Source organism: Diceros bicornis, chromosome 17 (genome assembly GCF_020826845.1).
Source record: "Diceros bicornis minor isolate mBicDic1 chromosome 17, mDicBic1.mat.cur, whole genome shotgun sequence".
Taxonomy (NCBI): domain Eukaryota; kingdom Metazoa; phylum Chordata; class Mammalia; order Perissodactyla; family Rhinocerotidae; genus Diceros; species Diceros bicornis.
In genome coordinates this window covers 28,641,012-28,660,482 of record NC_080756.1, presented here as the reverse complement: position 1 = coordinate 28,660,482, position 19,471 = coordinate 28,641,012, and the positions used below count along the sequence as shown (strand labels likewise).

The 19,471-nt window shown below is 37.7% G+C and overlaps 1 protein-coding gene and 1 pseudogene across 1 annotated transcript in view; one reads left to right on the top strand and one right to left on the bottom strand.

The window, feature by feature from the left end:
* The window catches only part of SLC2A13 (solute carrier family 2 member 13), a 330,082-nt gene that overhangs the window by 218,508 nt on the left and 92,103 nt on the right, over nucleotides 1–19,471 (bottom strand). The gene's annotated exons all lie outside the window — the stretch shown is intronic.
* On the top strand, nucleotides 884–1,216 carry LOC131416189 (small ribosomal subunit protein eS1-like; annotated as a pseudogene).

Here is a 19,471-nt window from a genome sequence, read left to right as displayed (position 1 = left end):
TCTGGTGGGGTAGGCAGAGGCATGCATCCCTTCTTCACTCCACCAAAAAAAAAAAACAAAACAAAAACAAAAATTTCCATGCCCTAATCTCTGGAACTTTCACACATTTGGCCTTCTTTACCTTATTGTCTATCATCTATTATCTTTTTGTTACATTACATGGCAAAACGGACTTCCAGATGTGATTAAGGTTTTCGATCTTAAAATAGGGAGATTATTTTGGATTATCTGGGTGGGCTCAATCTAATCATCTGAGCCATTAAAAGGAGAGGAGGAAAGCAGAATAGTCAGAGAGATGTGGAAGAAGGCAAGCAAGAGAGATAAGGCAGAAGGCAAGGTCAGAGACACTTGACAGCTGAGAAGGACTCAACCTACTCTTGCTGCCTTTGCAGTAGAGAATCACAAACCAGGGAATGCAGGTGGCCTCTAGAAGCTGAGAATTAACCACAGCAAGGAATTGGGAACCTCAGTCCTAAAACTACATGGAAACGAATTCTGCCAACAACCTGAGTGAGCCTGGAAGCACATTTCCCCCCAGAGGCTCCAGATAAGAGCCCAGGCTGGCCAACACCTTGATTTTGGCTTATTGGGACACAAGCAAAAAAGCAGCCAAGACAACCTGGACTTCTGAACTACAGAACTGAGACATCACAAATTTGTGGTAATTTGTTATGACAGCCATAGGAAACCAATGTATTCTGGTAGCCAGGTGGAACATCTTTGCAACCTGGACAGGAACCAGAAAGCCCACCTCACTGGCAGTGAATTCCATGACATTAGTGGGCCGATGTGATGCCAGTTCCCACCCCATGGACTGAGCATAGCCCCAAATTTTACGGAAAATTCAATTCATGTGGTAGGCTAGAGGTTAGGGATAATTCTCCAAATGGTGATAAATAGATAAAGAAGGGTTTAAGAGACTCAACCCAAAGAATAAATTTAAATGATGTGCCCTTTTGGCTCTCTGAGCAGCACCACAGCAGTTGGCAAAAGCCAACACCTTATGAAAGGTGACAAAAAGGGAGCCAAGACAAAAGGTTGATCCCTTTTCTAAGAAAGATTGGTATGATGTGAAAGCACCAGCTATGTTCAATATAGGAAATATTGGAAAAACACTAGTCACAAGAACTCAAGGAACCAAAATTGACCTGATGGCCTCAAGGGTTTCTGAAGTGAGCCTTGCTGATGTGTAGAATGACGAAGTTACATTTAAAAATTCAACCTAATTCCTGAGGATGTTCAACGCAAAAACCATCTAGTTTCCGTGGCATGGATCTCACCAGTGACAAAATGTGCTCCCATGGTGAAAAAACGGCAGCTCATGACCGAAGCTCATGCTGATGTCAAGACTACAGATGGTTATTTGGGTTATTTGCTTCATCTGTTCTGGGTTGGTTTCACTAAAAAAATCAACAATCAGATTCAGATGATGACCTCTTATGCCCAGCACCGACAGGTCCACCAAATCTAGAAGACGGAAATCACGACCTGAGAGGTGTAGACAAATGACTTGAAAGAAGTGGTCAATAAATTGATTGCAGAGGGCACTGGGAAAGGTACAGAAAAGGCTTGCCAATTTATTTGTCCTCTCCACAATGTCATCATTAGAAAAGTAAAAAAGGTGAAAAAGCCCAGTTTGAACTGGGAAAACTTATGGAGCTTCATGGTGAAGGTAACAGTTCCGGGAAAGCTACTGCGGGTAAGACAGGTGCTAAAGTTGAACAAACCGAAGGACGGGAGCCATCAGTCCAAGACTCTGTTTAAAATTCAGATGTTTAATGTTGTCAAATACAAAGTTTTATTTGCAGAAAAAAAAATTTTCAAATGATGTGACCAAATTTGTAACTCCAAGTGTGTAAAGCAAGTCAAATAATTTCAAATGTGTAATGGGAACTCATTATTTAAAACAATCCTAATGTTGAACTGTCTATAAATTCAGTTTCTCATACACAAAACTTACTTAAAATGAGGTAAAACTAAACATTGAATCAAATGCCCAATTTTTTTTTTTAATAGGGCAGTAAACAAGTTTGAAGCACATATGCTGGCTAGACCTAAGTCTTATCTAAACTTTGAGAAGTCTTAGAATTAATTCAGCTTCCTAGTATAGACATACTAGGCAAATGGTGAAAACCCCTGGACCTTTCAATGGCATTTGGCCCACAAATGAAGGTGGGAATTATATTTGGTAATTCTCTATTCTATGCCAATCACTGTGCTTAGTTCTTTATAAACTTCATCTCATTCAGTCCTCAAAACAACTCAGCAAGATAGGTATTGCTATTTCCATTTTTTAAATCAAAACATTAAGATTCAGAGAAGTAAAGTAACTTGCCCAAGGTCACCCAGGCAATAAGGGACAGAGCTCTTACTCAGACCTGGTCCATTTCCAGAGACCATGACTAAGACGTCTTCTCTTCATTCATAAAGATGAAAATACAAAATACTTTAGTAGAAATCATGAAAGGCCATGAGGTGGCAATGTTATTCCATGAATTGATTTAACCTCTTTATCTATCTCTCTGTCTTCCTTTCTCCTTCTTCTCCTCTCACAGCCTATTTCTCTCTCTGGATTTCAATATATAGTCCCATATAAGAAAGAAAAAAAAGTTAAAAAAGAGTAAAAATCCTTTGGGTAGTTTTATGATACATAATCTTTAAAACCAACTCATCAAAAATATTGGCCTTCTTTCTTTTATTATCTTTTGATTAAATTATGTATATTTTTAAAATCTTCCTAAACAAACTTTCAAAGTTGCTTTTTAGGAAAACAGAGACAAACGGAAACTAAGGTTAAATCTTTAAATCTAGTATTTTGTACTAACCATCCTCTTCCTCTCTTCTATCTTTCTCACCCTGCCCTGTCTCTTCTCCCCTCTGTGCTCACTGCATGCACATTATCCTTACTATTTAGAGATATCAGCATAAACTCATGCTTGGCTTAATGTAGATACAGATGGTTACATATAGAAATATTCATAGATATGTGTATCTATATGGAATTGTATACACATAGATATTTCCTTGCTTTCAGCTGAGAGGGCATAGAAACAATAACACCCAAGCAGCAATGAGGACACGGAGCACCAGATCTTGGTTTCCAATACAACTCTCCAATAAAAGGAACTTGGAGAAAAGGCTGATTCTAGAACTGGGACAGGAAATAAAAAAGATAACTCTGGAGCATCTTGTAGTGCCAGAAAGTAAGGAAATGCTTGAAAAAAAAAAACAACCCATCGAGGCGGCAGTATGTCAAAGGGACATAAGAGCCAAATAAAAGAACTTCCTAAAAGAGCCAAGGCTGAACAATTTATGCAACAAAATAAAGTATATTGGATTATAACACAAAGTATAAAGTAAATATCCATATCAGTCCATACTGATATAAACAAATGATTGAATAAAGAAATAAATGGAGAAGAGACAAATCTCCCATGCAGCAGAATTCCAAATAATTTATGTAGCTACTTGTCCTCAAAGAGGTGGAGCACAACTGCCACACCTAAGTGAGGGCTGCACTGCGACTCATTTCTGAAGAGGACAGCACAGAAGAGGGGGGAATGGAAGAGGACTCTCACCGTGGAGAAACCTGACAGTCAGGGGATCAAGTCAACATCAGGTGTGAGAAGTCATGTTGATAGTATGTACTTTTGTGTTTTTTTTTTTTGGTGAGGAAGATTAGCCCTGAGCTAACATGTGTTGCCAATCCTCCTCTTTTTTCTGAGGATGATTGACCCTGGGCTAACATGTGTGCCCATCTTCCTCTACTTTATATGTGCGACGCCTGCCACAGCATGGTTTGATAAGCCGTGCGTAAGTCCACGCCCGGAATCTGAACCTTCGAACCCTGGGCCACCAAAGTGGAACAGGTGAACTTAACCACTATGCCACTGGGCCAGTCCCCGATAGTATGTACTCTTGATATGATGTTATGAAAATGGCACTTTATCTTTGTGGTCTTCCTCCCAAAAACCCATAACCCCAGTCTAATCATGAGAAAAACATCAGATAAATCCCAGTTTAGGGACTTTCTACAAAATATCTGAGTATTCTTCATTTCTATGAAGGTCTGAGAAACTGTCACAGTGCAGAGAAGCCCAGGTGACATGATGACTAAATATAATATGATACCTTGGATAGGAGCCTAGAATATAAAAAAGGTAAAACCGTTGAAATTTGAATAAAATACAATGGTTAGTAAAAAAATAATGTATAAATGTTGGTTCATTAATTGTACTAAAAGTGCCATACTAATGTAAGATATGGGAAACTGTATGATTCCACTTATATGAGGTAACTAGAGTAGTCAAATTCATAGACACAGAAAGTAGAATGGTGGTTGCCAGGGGCAGGGGGGAAGAAAGAATGGAAAGTTATTATTTAATGGGTACAGAGTTTCAGTCATGCAAGATGAAAAGAGTTGTGGAAATGGATGGTGCTGATGGTAGCACAATATTATGAATGTACTCGATACTACTGAACTGTAACTTAAAAATGGTTAAGATGGTCAATTTTATGTTGTGTGTATTTTACCACAATTAAAACTTTTTTTAAAATTCCAATTTTCTAAGTTAACGAGTGATCTTTTGCTAAATATCGGCTAACACTAATTTACCTGTAATGACTTAACATTGTTGAGAAAGACACGCTTTTGCTAGAAACAAATTAGAAGAGAAATTAGGGTGGAAAATGTTCACCTTCTGAGATTTTTAAAAATCTCTGAAGGTGTTAAAAAAAAAAAAGGCCTGCAGCTATGGTATAAGAGATCTCTAAATGGAAGTGATCTTTATAATTCACAGAATAGATGAAGGGAAGAGTGAAATCCACTTGAGGTCTTTCCATGTAGGCAACAACAAATCTCTCATCTGGAGGTATGAGTGCACTTGAATGTTGGTAATGGCCATTTGGGGGCTCCTAGTCATCCTGAATGATAGCTTGCAAAGGCTATGTGCATGTGTAGCTGGAAGGGTAGGTGGGTATGCTGATCACTTAAATAAAAGGACAGCTCAGAGAGGGAGACTCTAAATTAGTAGTTCTCAAAGACTGATAGCTAGACCTGCAGTGGTTCTCAGAGAGCAGCGCAAAAGACCAGCATCAGCATCACCTGAAAACTTGACAGAAATGCAAATTCTCAGGCCCGGCCCCAGACCTACGGACTCAGACTTCGGGCATGTGGCCCAGCAATCTGAGTTTTAACACACTCTCTCTCCATGTGATTCTGATGAACACTAATTGATAATCATTGCTCCAAACTATACTAAGTGGCATGTTACCACCAAAGGCTATTTATTTTAAGTCGGTGGTTCTCCACATTGGCTGCACATAAGTCTCATCTGGAAGCCTCTGTGGTTGGGCCCCAGCTCAGAGAGTCTGACTTAATAGTTTTTGCTTATTTGTTAGTTTAGATTCCTAGTATTCCAATGTTCAGCCAGGGTTGAGAATCATGTCTTTAAAAGATTTCATAATCTCAATAAACAAGGTTAAAAATTTAGGGGGCCGGCCCGGTGGCGCAAGCGGTTAAGTGCTTGCGCTCCGCTGAGGCAGCCCGGGCTTCGCTGGTTCGGATCCCAGGCGCACACCGACGCACTGCTTGGCAAGCCATGCTGTGGCGGCGTCCCACATAAAGTGGACGAAGAAGGGCACAGATGTTAGCCTAGGGCCAGTCTTCCTTAACAAAAAAAAGAGGAGGATTGGCAGACATTAGCATAGGGCTGATCGCCTCACAAAAAAAAAAAAAAAAAAAAGGCTAAAAATTTAAGGAAGACAAACAGTATAGGAATGTTTTAAGTCTAAAAATACTCATCTTTCTGCCAAATAAATATAAATTAATAACTAAAACAATTACATAGAGTCAGTTAACACTTAGGCAAAATATAAAGTTGACAGTAATAACACAGGATTAAAGTAAAACTACACAAGTCCATTGGGAAAAACATAAGAATGCAAAATTTTTTTTTCCAAAAAGAAATTTTGAAACATATAAGCTGTAACAGAGAATGGTAAGAACTGACTTTGCAACTCAGGTACACCTGGGCAAGAGTTTTCGGCACTGTCATCTATCAGCTATAACATTCTGGTTAATTTCATTTTTCTTTCCTAAGCCTCCACGTCTCATCCATAAAATAGTCATCATTATGAACCTATATCAAAGAGATGTTGTGAGGAGTAAACAAATAAAGCATGGAAAGCACTTGGAACACAGCTTATGCTCAACGAGTGTAGGCTTATTAGTAAGAAGAAACTCATATTAAAATGAAAACGTAGTAACAAAACAATGAGGAAGTTCTAAAATTTCTTTCTGATATTCTAATCAAGGAAAAAAAAGTATTAAGACAATAACAGTACTAAAAATGTAGAGGAAGTTCTCCATACCGTATGGGGAGAAAGCAAGTATAGTCAGGTGTAGACACTGTGCTCACCTCCCACACCCCCGTCAATGGAAGCAATCAGCTGTTCACTCAGGCCCCTCTAGAGAAAAAGCACTTCAAAAGAGTTATAAAACTCACGCCTTTCGTGTCTGCTAGATAGCTTTCAAATACGGATAATGAATTCTTATCCTCTTAGATGTCAAGATCATATTCTTAATTTCTTCATTAAGTTAATCATTAATAATGAAAAGAAATTCCCATTTGAGTGTCTGTAATTCTAGTAGATGTACATTTACTTCCGATTTTTCCATTTTGCAGTAGTGAGCCATTAATGAGTCATTCATAAGGAAGATGAGTCAGATCTCCCAATTAGCAAATGGACATGTGTGTCCAACTCTTCATTTACTTTCTTTCTTTTTCACTAAATTTGATCCAGTATCAGGATTTCGTAAACTACTGAACCGCTCCCACCTCCTCTCTGTGGCTGAGGAGAGAAATGGTGAGTGTGCAGGTACACAAACACATGCTGGGGGCAGGGAGCAGTCATTTGTTCATTTTGCTGTTAGAAACAGAGCTGATGGAATTACTGGTAATTTTCATTTTTTATTTATAATTTAGGATCTTTTTCAAATTTTCTATAATAAACATGTATTACTTTCAAAATGTGAAAAATTTAAAAATAGGGCCCAATCTGTAGCAGAAAGCAATAAATAGTTCATGAGTAAATTAAAAGTGTAAATGTTCTAAAGCTTGGTAAGTTGACTACTTGAAAAAAAAATAAAATCAGACAAAATTAACCGTAATTGTCCACCACAAAACTATTTTACCTACAATTACGCCTGAAAGCAATTGAAAGGTTTTTTTAAAAGGTCATTAGTATTCTAAAATTAGGCATACCTCCAGAAACTAGGCTCACATGATTTTCAAATGACGGTGAGAAAGGGGCAGCCTTATATAGCACACTGAAGAGTGTGTATGGTTCTAAGGAGAAACGATTTGTTTTGAATTCTTAGCTCCACTACTTCCTTACAGGGTGACCTTGGGAAAGTTAACTTCTCTAGCAATTTTTACAACTATAAAATGAGGATAATATTATCGAGTTCTTAGGCTTACTATCAGAATTAAAGGAAAAAACATGAACAAAACACCTCACACACAGAAGCCACTAAATACGAGCGGTGGTATAATTATTCAAGTGAAGAAACACTATTGAAATAAGGAAGATAAGAGGTGATCAGCCCTAAAGATTTCACACCATACAAATGCACCTTATTGTTGTTACATTTACGACACACAGTGGGTTTTACAGGAAAAATGTAGATTTCAAATCCAAGCATTTTCCATTTCTGAGGTAATCAAACAACATCCAAAAATCCAAAGTGTTAAACCAACATAGGTATAATTCTGAAAGAATGAGTCACTCAAAACATTTCAAGAAAGTATTTTAATAAAAAAGTTTTTTTAATTTTAGACTGAATATAGTAATACACTTGCTAAAATGATTCCTTACAAGATAACACATTTTGTTGTCTGAAACTTTGTTACTAGAAGTAGAGGCAACAGAGGAGCCAAAAGGATCTTACTAAGGCATCAGAAGCAGGGGGAGTATGAAGGAAGCTCCAGGGTAAAAATATTACATATTAAGAATATGGAGAAACAAATTAACTAATACTTTGTATCATATGGTGATACCTCAGATACCTTTGATTTCTAAAAGACTACGACTCCATGACTCTTGTTCTATATACTATGTAGCGTAGAAAGAATCTACCAGTGAAACAAATGAACCGAGACAACACTGGAATGCTATATAGATGGTCCACAATTCTACTTCTGGGGATCCACCCTAGAGAAACATATGTACCTGTGCTCAAGAAAACACATACAAGGATGTTCATTACAGCACTGATACCAAAAAATTTAATGCCCATTAATAAAGGAAGAGATAAATAAAATGTGGTATAGTCATACCTGGAATATCCTATAGCAGCTAAAAGAAATGAACAAGATTTATATAAGATCTGACTCAAATGGACTCAATTTGACTAAAGAAAGCAAACAAGTAACTAAACAATACATGCAGTACGATACCACTATAAAAAACCTGTAGGGTTTGGTGTACGTGTGTGTGTGGAAGGAAACATTCTAAGTCCCTATCAGCTGGGCAAAGAGGAATTTAACTTTATCTGTCATGTTCTAACCTTTTCAAGGGAGGCTGGACTTATATATTACTTGTTAAACTAAACCACTATAAAAAAAGAGCCTGATGACTTTTATAATAAATGTTAAACTCTTTCTTTTACTAGCCAAATAAGATGTTCATGCCTATAAATTGTTCGACAATATCTGCAAAATTGTGACAATGATGAAAACATAACAAAGTATTTATAAATGTTAACAAAAAGCAGCAAGGGCTGATTTATATTAAACAGGTGTCCACCTTTTTTTTTTTTAACAAGCTCAGGATTAAGAGGCCCAGAACTCTGCTCGCAAGCTCAGTTCAGGGACATGAGTCCTAACAAGATAACACCAAGTTAAAAATCATCCTGAAAATCACACAGGCTAACAAATATCCCTTAACTCTAACTGCATTCTGTAATTAAGTGATTTGACTACACTTCTGATGATATGATTTATTTATACTTTTCAACTCTAAAAGAACGTGACACATTCCCTCTAATCTATAAAAGCACATGGAAAATTCAAGGAAGAAAATACATGAACTAAAAAGGAAACAACTAGCTCTTGAACACGTCAGTACTGAGCCTAGCAAGAAACAAATCTTATGTTAGTGTTCACAGAATCAAAAACTAAAGGAATATCTTCTTAAGATATAAGGTGGTATTAAGTAAGGAAAATTATTCATAGACTTACTGAGCTGAGAGTTGTCTAGCTCTAGAAGGGATAAAAGTAGAATATCTAATTATGTTATTTTTTTTTGTTTTTCACCAGAAAATACAGTATAAGCCCTGCTGTCTGATGCATTGATTATTAGGAAAATCATCTAAAGTTACATTCCTAAATCAAACAATTTATATCATCCTAAAATATATAAATGTCATTCATTCTGCAATCTTGAGATGTAGGACAGGCTTTTTCTCTGAGCATGGATCAGCTGGCTAAAGTACTGTCTTTCTTGTGAAAAATCACAGACGTAATTGTCTATAATCTCCAAAAAGAACAGTGAAAACTTAAGACGGTTATGCAAATTAAACAGAGAATCTGTCTAATTTAATGATTCTCTCCTAAATCTTTTAGAGTCATCATGCCTACAGTTAATTCAAGAGCAATTTTCTTTAGTGACACCTTCACTGAATCTTTCCAAAGCATTCAACTTAGATTTTCACTGAAATCTCTCTCTCTTTTTAATATTTTTCTTTCTCTAAATTTCTTTAGTTGATTATATTGCATAACTACAGCAACCAACACAATGGCATAAACAGATTTGGGAATAAACCCAAATGACTTGGTAAACCAACAGCCAGACAGGTGGCAGCAGAAGTATAAGGGCATCTTGGAGAGTCATCCACCAACGTGAGCGTGGCATGTTTTAGAGATGGTTTTAAGAGGGTCAACGGCCCGCCAGTTAACTGGGTAAGTGTGAGAAGTGGAACAGCCTTAGGAGAATATCTCCGTACTGCACCTCATGCAAATGTTAGATTACATTTAGTAACCACCAGATTCGTTCTTCAGTCTGCATATGGTAAGAAATACAACCTAAGACCCAGCTTTGCACCCCCATTCGTTCAACAAATACTGAGTAACCTCCCTAGGCCAGTACCAAGTGTTGGAGACAACAAATAATGAGTTACTCAGCGTTTCTCAACCTCAACATTGTTGAAACTTGAGGCCAAAAAATTCTTTGCTGTGGGGGCTGTCCTGTGCACTTGTAGGATTAAACATCCTACTACCCACTAGATGCCAGTTAGCACCTTCCCCTGAGCTGGGACAACTAAAAATGTCTCCTGACATTGCTAAATGTCCACTAGGGGGCAAAACTGCTCCTGGCTGAGAAACCCTGAGTTAGGGTGGACCAGGAGCTTCTAGTCAACTTTGTTGGGACTTCTAGAATTTCATATTTTTGGATCTATCGAAGATTTTTGTTGCCTTGTCTGAAATTCAGAGGAGTAACCTGTTAATGGCCAGGACTGGCTACATAATTCATAGGGCCCAGGGCAAAACGAAAATGTGGGCCCTTCCTTCAAAAGTCATTAAGAATTTCAAGACAGTGACAGCAGAACATTAAACCAAGCACAGGGCGCCCTTCTGAGTGCAGGGCTCTGGGCAACTGCAGATGCACACCCATGAAGCCAGCCCTGCCAATGGTACCAAGTCAGGGAAGGTGCTACAACCTGGGATTTCTGGTGCTCCCTCCACTAAATTCAGAGTCACGTTTATATCTATCACAGCTCAATGAGTCCAGAGGTTTTTAACATTTTAGGTCTCCAACTTTTCTTTATCATATTTTCTCACTAACATTCCGTATACTTAGCAAAAAATGTTGCGCGTAATAGTGAATTACCTTCTCACCTCAATTTTTTTTTAAATCAGATTTTTCAACACAAACCTACTAAACTAGATTGACATTTCAAACTACAGGACCCTGAAATCATTTGTGTTTCACTGGAAACAAAACCATGAGTTTATCATGTTTTATTAATAGTATCTGTCTCTGGTCTTTGAATGCTAGAGAAGATATTAACAACGTTCTTTTGCCATTTGGGAACAGATATTCTTTCCTCCAAAATTATCTTTGGCAACGGATTAATTCTTTAAACTATCCTTGCCAGTTGGCAAGTGTTTTGACCCCAGGCGTAGAAATTAGCATTGTTTCCAGCATGATCAAGGGAGATATAACCACTTACTATAAAATGTCAGAATATCTATTGCTTAAAGATGTGATGTTTATATTTTTCTATTGCACATGTGTGACCACAATGAACCCAAAATCTAGCTTTACTACCATCAGTTTGGTCTTCCTTGCTAAAGGTCACTAGGACAAACTTGACTCTACCTTTTATTTCTTTTCCTTTGTCTTTTGTTCCCCCCCCCCCCCAAAGCCCCAGTAGATAGTTGTATGTCATAGCTGCACATCCTTCTAGTTGCTGTACGTGGGACATGGCCTCAGCATGACCAGGGAAGTGGTGCGTCGGTGCACGCCCGGGATCCGAACCCGGGCCGCCAGCAGCGGAGCGCACGCACTTAACCGCTAAGCCACGGGGCCTGCCCGCTTTGTCTTTTTTTTTAAAACATATTTGCAAATGTAAACAAACATGGCAATGATATCTACGCCACAGATAAGGTTGCTTCCAAAACACAATTGGTTAGTACTTCAGTTGAGTAATGTTCAAAACAGCAAATCACAAGCTTCCCAACAAGTGTCTGAAATCCAATTTTACTATCCCAGAATAGAAAGTGCCATAGGAAGTCACACTTCAGCAGGCAGAGACAGTGCCCCCTGAAACTGGGACTGAATGACAATGCTGTTAGAAGCATTTGCTAGGGAACATTTGACAGAAGATGTCACTTCTAATTCTGTTCTTTCCAGTTTCTAAGTTCAAAGGTGTTGGTCAGAAAAATCCCCTATAAGGATATTTCTATGATCCTTCAGACATAAGGAGATGCTAACAAAATATGCAGTGGCAGCTGCAATTAAAAAAAAAAAAGCTGGGCCGGCCCGGTGGTTTAGCGGTTAAGTGCACGCGCTCCGCTGCTGGCGGCCCGGGGTTCGGATCCCGGGCGAGCACCGACGCACCGCTTCTCCGGCCATGCTGAGGCCGCGTCCCACATACAGCAACTAGAGGGATGTGCAGCTATGACATACAGCTATCTGCTGGGGCTTTGGGGGAAAAAAAATAAATAAATAAAATCTTTAAAAAAAAAAAGCTTTTAAAATTTGTATAATCAAAAGATATACACACAGGATAGCTTCTAAGAAACTATTTGCAAAGAGGGTAGCCCAAATCATCAAGCAGTTTTACCAAATAATGAAAAAAAAAACTGAGTAAAATAAGCTGTTTTTCTACAAAGGCTGAGTGAGGTCTAAAATTTACAATAGAGTGGAAAAGGGATGGATTAACGCCCTTTAAGAGCAGAGAATCTAGTTTACCACCCTGTTCCCATGCCTAGAACGTTGTAGGCAATCAGGAAATATTTGAGTGAATGAAATCAGTTGTCACTTCCAATAACGAGAGGAAAAAAACAGGTGTTTTTCAAGAAATATAGTAGAATAATTGGCACATAGTGGATTGGAAGCTGACTTATTCTTTATATGAAACTTCCTTTTAAAAATACAAAAGGTGTGCAAGTTAATTACTTTTAGCACACCCTTGGTTACCTTGTTGGTATGCTAACCTCAATAATGATAATTAATACTTTTACAGGACTTATAATTTGCCAGGCACTGTTCTCATAGCTTTATACATTCAATCATTCAGTCTTCAAAATAATTCTTTGAGACACATATTATAACTACCTCCATGTTACAGAAGAGGAAACTGAAGCACAAAGAGGTCAACTAAATTGCCTAATGTTGCGCAGTGGCAATTAAAATTCAGGCAGGGGGCCGGCCCCGTGGCGCAAGTGGTTAAGTGCTCGCACTCTGCTGCGGCGGCCCGGGGTTCACCGGTTCGGATCTCAGGCGCGCACCGACGCACCGCTTGGCAAGCCATGCTGTGGCGGCGTCCCATATAAAGTGGAGGAAGATGGGCATGGATGTTAGCCCAGGGCCAGTCTTCCTCAGCAAAAAGAGGAGGATTGGCAGGTGTTAGCTCAGGGCCGATCCTCCTCACAAAATTAAATAAATAAATAAATAAATAAATAAAGTATTTAAAAAAATAAAAAATAAAAAAATAAAATTCAGGCAGTCTGCTTCAAGAATCCATGTTCTTAACCTCCGCACTACGCCACAAGTATAAAGCAAACTACAGGATGAAAAACTGTATGATGAAAAACATTGCTTTCCCAGTCTTACTCGTAATAAGTATGCCATCATTTCACAAATCTAAGGAAAAATTAAACTCTTCTTTATGTTGCCAATAAAATATAAGGTTATCCTTTGCCAAATTTATAGCAAAACAACAATAACAGTTTGTTTGTTCAATATAGGGGAGGAGCTGAAGATCTTTTTTTTTATTATGGTCTATGACGTCCTTTGCTTCTTTTAACGTATCTTTTAAACAGTCTTGCCCAAACTCTCCCAAAATGAACTATAGCAAGAATTTGTGCATTTTATCCTCAGTTCTAATTCACAGACACCATTTTGCATTGCACCTTATTCTCTGAAAGAGACTACTGTAAACAAATGCTGAGGCAACTCCAGAACCCTCTGGTACTTTCCAGTAAGTACATGAGATGAGATCAGCACTGCCTCTTAGTTGGTCTCTGCTCCCTCTCAGCCCACCTAGTCTTTGGGGGATTGCTTAGGTTTATAAGTTCAGGTGCATAACAAAAGAGAACATTATATAGAAATAAGATATTTAAAGGAAATGTCTTCATTTTTTATGCTTAACCTTTACGGAATTAAGAAAACCAGTGAAGGTCTTCCTCAAATAGCTACAACGGTAGCTGGGCCTTCCAAAAATTTCTCTCTTAATAATTGCTACCTAAGTCCTTAGAGCCACCATCAAGTCCCACAGATACTAAACGCAGGCAGCTCTCTAGACATAAAACACTGAATTAACAGCCAATGCCTACGTCAGAAAACTTGTATCATGAAACCACTGCAAAGTATGAGTCTTAAGAGATTCAGCAGGAGGTTATAAAACATATAGCTGCTAATTCAACAATGAATAATTTCAAAAAGTTGCCAGAAACCTTATAGCTTATTACTGGCTTCTGAAATAGTATTTCCTATCTCCATCTTAAAGAAAAGAAAATTGAGTTCAGAGATGTTAAGTAATTTACCCAAAGTGACAGAGCATCACAGCCAGGCCTTGAACTCATCAAGTCTGTCTTTTTGCAAAGTTGATCCCACTATATTATATAAAAACTCACTACCCTAAACCTATAATAATAAGCCACTCAGACATTTTATATATAGTATAAGGAAAAATAAGTTCATTACATTTTGACTGTGGGCATGTTCTTTTGGGGCCTACTTCGCTAATGTACAAAACAAAGCATGAGGAATCCATTTCTAATGAGCTCTCACTGTCTGTAGCCCCACAGCAGCAGGCACTGTCTACACACGGTCCCATTCACGCCTCACCACAATGGTGAGGAACGGACTTCAGCACCTAATTTTACAGCCAAAAAGACTTAATACTTAGGAAGAAAATTAAGTAACATGCTCCTAGTTAACTACCCAGATAGCAACCGGTCAGGCTTGTATTCAAACAAAACCACATAATTTCAAGAGAAATAAGAAGAAAATGCAGTCTATCAAGACATAAACATTCATTTATCTAGAACATATCGATTCTCAAACATGACACAACACCAATTTCCTGCTTCTTTGTTGAGGTATCTGATCTTATCTAGAAGATTATGAGAGCTCCTGAGGACGGGAAGCTTTGTTTTTAAAAACTTTGGATACCACATGCATTTAATACTACAACATGCAAGAAGTCAACTCCTGATAAACCTGTGTCAAATAAAGATGAATGTGTATGTCTGGCCCAGAGGTAAGCACAATTCACCAAAGAAGTAATGTGTGAGTGTCCGGTACACCAATTAAGTGCAAAGCACAAAATGCTAACATCTGTAGAGATCTCTAGCGCCCACTAATTTACCCAAGTAGGGAAACTGGTTATCCCTTTTGTAAAAGGGGAAGATTTTACAACTCAGCAAACTAGTACACCAAAAACATCATGTTGAGAGAAAAGTCACCTAGGAATTCCATAAAAAGATTCCATTTGAACAATTTAAAATTGTTAGACTCACTCCAGTTTACAAAAGATATTCCTAAATTATCACCTTCCTATACAAAATAAGATTACTATCATAAAGCTATATTAGATCCAGCCAATTTTTATCTCAGAGATCATTATAATAAACAAAAATTTTATGCAAATGACTATGTTTTGGGAAGAGTGACTTTATTTTCTAAGATAACTAATTTAAGTAATTGGTAAAAACTCCAAGACTCTAAATAAACATCTTGTTGGCAAATGTATTGCTGCTGGTATAAATTAACAAGTAACAAAGTATACGAGAGAATCTTTAAAAGGGATATTTATCACACTATATATAAAGCTATTTAATACCTATAATTTATTCTTATCTGAGTACTTAAGAAAATAGAAGAGAAATCTCAGTTGGCACACTTAAGAGAGGAAACATTTTTCAATACAACTCATAGATTAAGAGTCTTGTACAAAAATCATCCTTAATTCCAGCATTTAAATGGTTAAAATCAACCTGTTAATTCACAAATTAGTCTCATCTCTTTAATTTTACTTTACTTTGCATAAATTGAGTTAATCTCATAGGCATAGATAAAAAACAGAATGATGCCTAGAGTTAATGTAAAATCGAAGGTAAGTCAACATGATTCTATTTTATAAATAGTGCACGTTCAATATTTCTACCTCGCTAGTGAAATGTTAGCTCCCTCACACCAGGAACATCCATTATACTACTCAATACTTTTATACACTTGAGATCAGATATTAATTAATCTCGACTGTTTAAAATATTGCACCTGACTCTTTTCTCTTAGACTCTAATATGCTACCACCCTAGTAGATGAGAATACTTTTTAAATTACTGAGGTATAATTCAAATACCATAAAATCTACCATTTAAAAGTATACAATTCAGTGGTTTTAGTATATTCACAAAGTTGTGCAAAAATCACCACTATCTAATTCCAGAACATTTTCATTACACAAAAAAGAAATCTCATACCCATTAGTTATCACTCCCCATTCAAGCCCTAGCCAACCACAAATCTACTGTCTGTCTCTACTGATTGGCCTATTTTGGACATTTAATCTAAATGGTATCATACAACATGTGGCTGTTTTGTGCCTGGTTTCTTCCTATTTAACATAATCTTTTCACGGTTCACACATGTTGCCCCACATATCAGTATTTCATTCCTTTTTATGACCGAAAAATAGTCCATTGTATCGATATGCCATATTTAATTTATCCACTCATCAGCTGATGGATTTTGGGTTATTTCCGTTTTTTTCATACTATGAATAATGCTGCTATGAACATTTGTACAAGTTTTTGTGTGAACATATGCTCTTAATTCTCTTGGCTATGTATCTGGAGTTGGGGGGGTGTCATACGCTAACTTGATGTTTCACTTTTTGAGGAATTGCCACACTGCTTTCCACAGCAACTGAACCATTTTACTTACGTTCTTGCCAGCAGTGTATGAGGGTTCCAACTTCTCCACATCCTCACCAACACTCGTCATTTTTCGTTTTTTAAATTATAGTCATCCTGGTGGTGTGAAGTGGTATCTCACTGTGTTTTGATTTGCATTTCCCTAATGACTAATGATGTTGAGCATCTTTTCATGTGCTTATTGGCCATTTGTATATCTTCTTTGGAAAAAATATCTATTCAAATCTTTTGCTCATTTTTTAATTGTTTTTTTTTCATCTTTTTATCGTTTAACTGTGAGCATTCTTTATTCACTCTAGATACTAAACTCTTAGAGATATATGATTTGCAAATATTTTGTCCCATTCTGTAGGTTGTCTTTTCATTTTTTTGATAGTGTCCCTTGACACATAAAAGTTTTAAATTTTGATGAAGTCCAATTTATCTAGTTTTTCTTTTGCTAACTGTGCTTTTGGTATCATATCTAAGAAATCATTGCCAAATCCAATCTCTTGAAGATTTTCCCCTATGTTTTCTTCTAAGAGTTTTACAGTTTTAGCTCTTAAGTAAAGTTCTTTTATCAATTTTTTAATCCATTTTTTGTATATGGTGTAAAGTAAGGGTCCATCTTCATTTTTTGTATGTGGATATCCAGTTGTCTCAGCACATCTGTTGAAAAGACTATTCTTTCCCCCTTGAATGGTCTTGGCATTTTGTTGTAAAATACTCCTCATCCTTCTATCTAATGGAGTCCCTTATCAGAGCAAGTCATTAACACCAAGATCTTCTCAATGATGAAGTGTCTGCCCAGTGTCCCTAGGCAGCCTACTATTTCACTTAGCAGGCAGAGCTGCTCAGTACCAATTTAACCATAGAACAAAACTAATGGCAACCATATTTCTGGGTTCCATATAATTTAGGATTCTATTTCTTATACTTCCACATGCACATATTTTTACCTGTCAACACCTGTTTGGAGAATCACCCCTCCACAATTTTCAGTCCACGTTGTTTGGAATGGGGTCACAGTGACTGGCTCAGGGGTGGGCACATGAAGCAGACGGGCCAATAAGAGCCCTCTCTGAAATTTTTGCGGGAATATCAGGAGAGGACTGCTATAGTGCCATTAGTGTTGCTAAGCAGTAAAATTTAAGGCAAAACTAGAACTCCCAATATAGCCACCTTTGCCAGGGTAGGCAGAGAGCCAAGCTGAGAACACAGCCAACATATTCATACACACACACCAGAAGAAAGCCTAACTTTTCACTTACATGACCTACATCCCCCCTCCTTTTTTAGTTTTAAGCTACTTTGAGTTGTTTCCAAAATATAACTCAAAGTATTCTGATTAATATATCCTCCTAAATTAAACATCTCATTTAAATAATTACAAATAATTACTGAGCTCCAGGCACTTTACCTAGGCTCTGGGTATATTATCGTGAATAATGATTTAAGTAACATAGACCGTTTCCATGATCCGCCCCTCAACCACCTTTCAAAACTCATTTCCTACTATTCTCGCCCTTCTTCACTCCACACCACCAGCACTGGATTCCTTTTTTTTTTTTTTTTTTGGTGAGGAAGATTGGCCCTGAGCTAACATCTGTGCCCATCTTCCTCTATTTTATATATGGTATGCCGCCACAGCATGGTTTGATGAGTGGTGCGTAGGTCCACGCCCGGCATCCGAACCAGTGAACGCCCCACCGACAAAGCTGAGCACCCGAACTTAACCACTATGCCACTGGGCCAGCCCAGCACTGGCTTCCATGAACATACCAAGTATAATCTCACCCCAGAGATCTTCCCCCTGCTGGCCCCTCTCCTGGACCACTCTGCCTGGAGATGTGCACGGCTCGCTTCCTCACTTCCTCAGGTCTCTGCTCAGAGGGCACCTAATCAAAGAGGCCCCTCCTCACTCAGGCTCCTAACACTGTCTCTCCCCCACATACTTTACCTTTCCCCATCACACTTACCACTCCTTGGTATGTCACATATTCCTTTATTGTCTGTGTTCCTGCACCGGAATGCAGATCCATGAAGGCAGAGTCTGTGCCGTGGTTACTGACATAATCTCAGCAGCGAGAACAGAGACTGGCATTTGGCAGGTGCCCAATTTTTGATAAATGAATAAATTAATGACTGTAATGAAAGTCCTGCTCCCAGTGGATATACAAGTTTGCCGCTTAGCATAGGTTCTGCTTTAATTTTATCAATTCTCCAAACTTTAAAATATACTGGAAATAGCAAACTAAGAATAAAAGATTCACCAGTTCTTGATAGAATTTAGTAAGAAGTTTGGCATCATATATATTTTAGTAAACTATATTTTGTGAGATAATTATTGTATCTACTTGCGAAGTTATATATTCTTTTGGAAAATGATATGTCTTAAACTCACTTCAAAATTTCAAATTTTCAGGGGAGATGCTAGGTTCTGAATAAGGAAATGCAGTAAAAAAACGCTTCTTTCTTACTTAAAGCTTTTTGATTTATTGACTAAATATTCTTCACTGGTTAAAGGAATCATTAAAAGAAACAAAAATATGTCACGATACACTACTATTGCTGATATTACTGAAAACTACACTCTGAATCAATGCACTTACTTTGTGCACTTCAAAGGGTTACATAAGTATAATATTAACAGCTAACATTATTGAAAATTAATAAGAATTTTAACCAATTCTCTTGTATTACTGTGTCTACACAACCCCACTGTTGTCTGCCCCATCCCTGCGAGTCATTTTTGTGACCATCCATCCTTTAATAGCCTCCAATTCCTCCCCAGAACAATTTCACGTTTATTGACAATAGTT